The 6,280-nt window shown below is 34.8% G+C and overlaps 1 pseudogene; it reads right to left on the bottom strand.

The window, feature by feature from the left end:
* Positions 1-5,108: 5,108 nt before the first annotated feature.
* Positions 5,109-6,080, bottom strand: LOC129475505 (tubulin beta-4A chain-like; annotated as a pseudogene).
* Positions 6,081-6,280: the final 200 nt, after the last annotated feature.

The raw sequence follows: 6,280 nt of genomic DNA, 5'->3' as shown, positions 1-6,280 counted from the left end.
TATGTATGGGGATTAATTAAACTGTAATTTCTCCTTTATCAAAATATAAATAAAATTGTTAAAAGAAATATAAAACTAGACAGCAGAGTGAAACTGCAGAACACCCACCTTCCTCATAAAAAAATAGAGCACCTTAAAAGCAGTCAAAAAAAGACAGATCATTAAAAAAAAGACATAGCTAACTTATCAACAGCAAATATGAAAGCCAGAAGATTTTAGAATAATGTTTTCCATGTGCTGTGAGGAAATAACTAAGCTAAATTTGCATGTTCAATGAAACTCTCTCAAAAACAACGGGAAATAAAGACAGTTGTAGACACAAAATAGATAATTTGCAAACAAAAGATTCTATAGGAAATTTTAAGGAATGCAGTTTTAGACAAAAGAGAAATAATCCCAAGTAAATATTGTAAGTATGAGGGTAAATCTACATGAAATTGAAAATAAAACTGACTGAAATTAAAATAATGATATTTTTCAAGACTTTTCTAAGGGGATCAGCAAATGAGATGTAATTAAAATACATAAAATCAAAATATATATGTTAGGCATTATCATAACTAAGGAGTTTTTAGGACTTGTTACTGATCAGGAGGGTAAAGAAATACAATTTTTATATTAATAATTTAAATATACATTTAAAAAATTCTAGGGTAACCACTAAAGAATAGAAGAAGAAAATAGGATGTAAGCTAGTAAGAAAAAAATAATGAAAATTACTAAATCTAAAAAGAGAGAAAATGAAGAGTAAAAGGAAGACAAAATATAAAATTTTATGGTAGATATATACTCACATGTAAATAACGTGCAGTTATGTACCACATAACAACATTTTAGTCAATGAAGAATTACATATCCCAGAATGTTCCTATAAAGTAATACTGTATTTTTACTGTATTTTTATGTTTAGATATGTATAGAAGCACAAACACTTACCATTATGTGACAACTGCCTGCAGTATCCAGTTTAGTAACATGCTGTACAAGTTTGTAGCCTAGAAGCAGTAGGCTATGCCATATAGCCTATGTGTTTAGCAAGCTGTAACATCTAGGTTTGTGTAAGTACACTCTTTCATATTCATACAATAAAATTGCCTAAAGATGTATTTCTCAGAATGTATTCTTATTATTAAGTGACATGCTATAAATGTAAAAGGTATAACTACTCTACTTAAAAGAAAAAATATTCAGTTTATATGGGGCTCTTTTAGAGAACCGCATACAAGGGCTTCTATATAAGAACATAAAGATACAGAAAGTTTAAAAGTAAATGGATGAGAAAAGAGTTACACAAGGAAAATATTAATCTAAAAACATAAATGCAGCTATGTTAATATTAGCCAAACTACACGTTAATGAAAATATATTAGTGGAAATAAAAGAGCATCAAATTATTAAAATGTAAGATGTAATTTACAGAAAAAATTATGATAATTCTAAACTTACATGCCTTACTGCATAGCATAAAACAGGAAGTAAAAACAGACAAAATTTCAGGATAAATAAAAAAATCCACTATCATAATGGGAGGTGATAATAATGTTTCTTTAAGCAAAGTATCAGCGAACTATGCCACACAGGCCAAATTTTGTTTGTTGCCTCCTTTTGTAAATAAAGATTTATTGGCAATCAGGCATATCCATTTATTTAAGTATTATCTATGACTTCTTTCATGTTATGATGACATAGATAAGTAGTCATAAAAGAGACGATAAGTCTAAAATATTTATAATCTGATCCTGTGGAGAGAAAAAAAATGCCAACCCTGATTTAAACAGTTAGATGTTATCCAGTAGGATGAAAAAAAATCAGTAAGAATATGGCAAAAGATTTTAAAAACAATAACAAGACATTTAATAAATATATAGAGACGTTTCTACCGAATAGATGCAAGATACATATTATTTTCACAAAAGCTGATTCCAACATAAAGTATATATGGGGCCATAAAGTAAGTATCAAACAATGGGTACTCATGGATTTAAAGATGGCAATCATAAACACTGGACACTTCTGATGTAATCACCCAACAGATACTTCCTGCCATTTCCTCAAAAAAATATTCAGTGATACTATGGCATTGCAATAGAGAAAAAGTTAAATTGACATGAGGCTGACCCAAGCTGGAGAACTGGATTTATCACTCAAATAAATCTTCCTGAAGGTTTGGAGGTTAAAGTTTTATGGACAGTTTGGTGAACAAGGGCTAGCAAATGGATGATACTGATTGGTTGGGAATGAAATGCTACGGGTGTGAAAGATGGTTCTTGTGTGCTGAGTCTGCCTCTGGGTGGGACCACTGGATCAGTTGAGAAATGAGTCATGAGTCTGGGTGGAATCAGCCTGAAATATGTCTTCAAATAAGCAATCTTAGATTCTACAATAGTGATGTTATCTATAGGAACAATTGTGGAAGTCACAAATCTTGTGACCTCTGGCCACATGACTCCTAAAGAGTAAGGAATTATAAAAACTACACCTGTACCTTAACAGAGTTCAGGTTTCTCCCATAATCCTAGTGTTATAGCCTTTCATTAATCTTACAAAAATGGTGTTCAGTCCCAGGGCAAGAAGGGTGTTAGTTTTAGAGAAGGACTAATATCATCTTTCCTTTCATGTTAAACTATAAACTAACTTCTTTCCACAGTTAGGTTAGCCTATGCCCAGGAATGATCAAGGACAGTTGGGAGGTCAGAAGCAAGATGGAACCAACTATGTCAGATTTCCCTTACTGTTATAATTTTAAAAACACAGTCTCAGTAGAGCAGTAAGGGAGGGACACAAGGATTGAAAAACTAACTGTTGTGTACTATGCTCAGTATCTGGGTGATGGAATAAACTCCAAATTTCAGCATCACACAATATGCCTAAATAAGAAATCTGCAGAGGTATCCCCTAAATCTAAAATAAAATTTGAAATTATAAAAAGCAGAAATTTCAAAGAACTCAGTGACTAAAATGTTATTTTCTGACAATGACACAATTATTGAGAAATAAACCACAAAGAATAATTCAGAAAAAAATTGTTAACACTTTTATGTAACTCATGAGTTGAAGAAGTAATCTAAAATAATTTTAAATACAATAAAAATATCAACTGTCAAAACTAATTGGGTGAAATTAAAGCAGTATTTGGAATAAAATGTATAGATTTTATGTATAATCAAAAATAAGATATAATAGACTTATGCTAAGAATCCAATGAAAACCATTAAAGGCAAGCCAAAAAAAGAAATCTAAAGAAATAGAGGAAATAAAAAAAAATTGATAGCAGAAATTAATAAATTAGAAGATTAAAAAATGGAGTAGATAGGACCAAATAGTCACAAGTGTATTTAAAAAACAAACTAATAAAATTAACAAATCACTGATCAACAAGAAAGGACAGACAGCGAAAATAAACAATATTATGAAAGGAAAAGGCTACAAGTTTGCAGATACAGAGAAAATTAAAAATATTAGAGTAAATTACAAACAGTTTTAAGTTTTAAAGTATTATATATAATGCATCAATTTGTAGAAAATTATATCATACCAAAACAGACTCAAAAAGAAATAGTAAGGTAATGACAACAACAACAAAACAAATGGTGAAGTGGGAAGTTACACAAATTTTCTCCTCCATATAATTAATGAGAACACTAGCAAAAGTTGACAAAATTAACTTTTTTAAAACTCTGAAAATTATTCAATGACTTGCAGCAATCTGGGGAACATTTATTCCAGAAAAAAATGGCTAAATCTCAGTAAGAAAAGCAAGCCTTGTGGCATTTAACTTACATTATAACCATTATATTCCATCAGTTCTTCAAGGGCCTCGAAAATCAACAACCTGCCATTACGATAAAAAACAGTAGCCTGACAGCTAACAGGAGAGACAGAGAGGGAGTGAAGCACTTTCAAAAACACATTCCAAGAGATATATTATTATTTGATCCATCTGATAGTTTCCTGGAAGACTCTACTCAAAAAGGCTCCTATATTTTACATGATTCAGAGCTCACCCATTACAAGCAATTTTTCCTTGACATTTTTCTCAGGAACAATCTAAGGCAATTGTTAAACATCATGGCTGCCTAAGGCAGTAGGTAAGAGTTGGGGAAAACAATAATCTAATCAAAAAGCTTTAAAAAAGCAGATAACACATGAATGCTTATAGTGAGTTTTTGTTTTTGTTTTTTTGGGTTTTTTTTTGTTTTTTTTGAGACAGGGTTTCACTCTCATCACCCGGGCTAGAGTGTAATGGCATGATCTTGGCTCACTAAAACCTCTGGGCTCAAGCCCTCCTGGGCTCAAGCAATCCTCCTGCCTCAGCCTCCTGAGTAGCTGGGACTACAAGTGTGTGGCACCACGGCAGGCTAATTTTGGTATATTTAGTAGAGATAGTGTTTTATTATGTTGTCCAGGTTGGTTTCAAACTCCTGACCTCAAGTGATTCACCCACCTAGGCCTCCCAAAGTTCTGGGATTACAGGTATCAGCCACCATGCCTGGCTATAGTGAGGTATTAAAAATCTCATATATTCCAGGGTTCTGAAAGTCAATACCCATGTTTACAGCTGTGCACATTACCAGGACTGTGTACAGACTAAAGATAAATGTGGAAAGGTCCTAAGCTGTTACCTTTGGCTAACACTGAGACTCTGCACAAGCAAGGAGTGAAGGCTAAGTCAGACATGTAAACATCCTTGCTGAGAACACATAAACACAGCCACTTTACAAAGACTGGAAGACTAATTGATTCTGGGAATTTAATGTATCTCTGCCCATTCATTAAATGACTATTAAGTTAATCTTCAGTGACCACACATGACAAAGAATACAGGCATTATAAAATTAGTTTTAAAGAGTAACTAAATAAAAACTAATAACAAAAATGAACAAAAAAGTGTAAAAACCTGGGGAAAGTGGCAATCTGATTTCCATAATTGCCATATTTTTGTTTTACTATGAAAATGCTTTGATAGAAGTGATCATGTAGCAAGAAGAACAGCAAGTGCATGCACAGTAAGACATGGCTATCAGAATGCGTTGTGAGTGAATAAAGAATTCATACTGCTTTTGTCCTTCACCCAGCAACAGAAGGCTCTAGGCCACCTCCTCCTTATTTCACTTCTCAAATTCTCCCTCCTCAGCCATGGCATCTGGTACTATTGGTACTCAGACACCAGGTTGTTCATGTTGCTCTCAGCCTCAGTGAACTCTATTTCATCCATGCCCTCACTCACATATGGGTTCAGGAAGGCCTTGCACCTAAACATGGCTGTGAACTGCTCTGAAATGCACCTGAACAACTCCTGTATAGTAATGTTATTGCCAGTGAAGGTGGTGGGCATTTTTAGCCTTGGGGGTAAGATGTCACAGACGGCTATTTTCACACTGTGGGGGATCCAATCAGCAAAGTAGCTGCTGTACTTGTTTTGGACACTAAGCATTTGCTCATCTACTTCCTTCATGGCCATGCAGCCCCTGAAAATGGCAGCCACCACTAGGTAGCAGCCATGGTGAGGGTTGCAGGCAGCCATCGTGTTCTTGGTGTCAAACACCTGCTGGGTGAGCTCAGCCGTTGTCAAGCCTCAATACTGCTGGCTGCCCCAGCTGGTCAGTGAGGCAAAGCCAGGTAAGAAGAAGTGCAGGTGGGAAAATGGGGCTATGTTCATGGACAGTTTCTGCAGTCAGCATTTAGCTGGCCAGGGAAGTGCAGGCAGATGGTGACTCTAGTCATAGTGGCAGACACCAGGTGGTTTAGATCACTGTAGGGGGATGTGAGCAGCTTTGGGGTTTTGAAGCAGATGTTGTAGAGAGCTTCATTATAAAGGCATAATGTGTCATCTGTGCTTTCTATTAGCTGGTGGACTGAAAGGGTGGCATTATAGGGTTCTACAATCATGTCTAACACCTTGGACAAGAGCAGCACACTGAATGGGTTTATGATCCTATATGGGCACTTCTCCTGGATATTGTTGATAAGAAGGGTACTCATCTCAGATGTAGTTCCTCCACTTAGGGAGTAGGTCAGCTGAAAACCCTGCAGGCAGTCACACTCTCAGCCTTCTTTGTCACAACATCCATCATCAACTCCACTAGCTATTTAAAATGTCCAGTTTTCAAACAAAAATTATGAGACATGCACAGAAATAATGTGGCATGACACATACACAGAGAAATTTAAGGTCAATAGGCAAGCCCATAGGTCAGACTAACTAGAAAAGACTTAATTGAACTATTTTTAAAATATTCAAAAAGAAAAAAGAAAAGTTTAAAAGCTAAAGGAATGTTTG

This window comes from Symphalangus syndactylus, chromosome X (genome assembly GCF_028878055.3).
Source record: "Symphalangus syndactylus isolate Jambi chromosome X, NHGRI_mSymSyn1-v2.1_pri, whole genome shotgun sequence".
In the NCBI taxonomy this organism is placed as follows: domain Eukaryota; kingdom Metazoa; phylum Chordata; class Mammalia; order Primates; family Hylobatidae; genus Symphalangus; species Symphalangus syndactylus.
The sequence above is the reverse complement of the archived record's forward strand: the minus strand, read 5'-3'. Positions and strand labels throughout refer to the sequence as shown.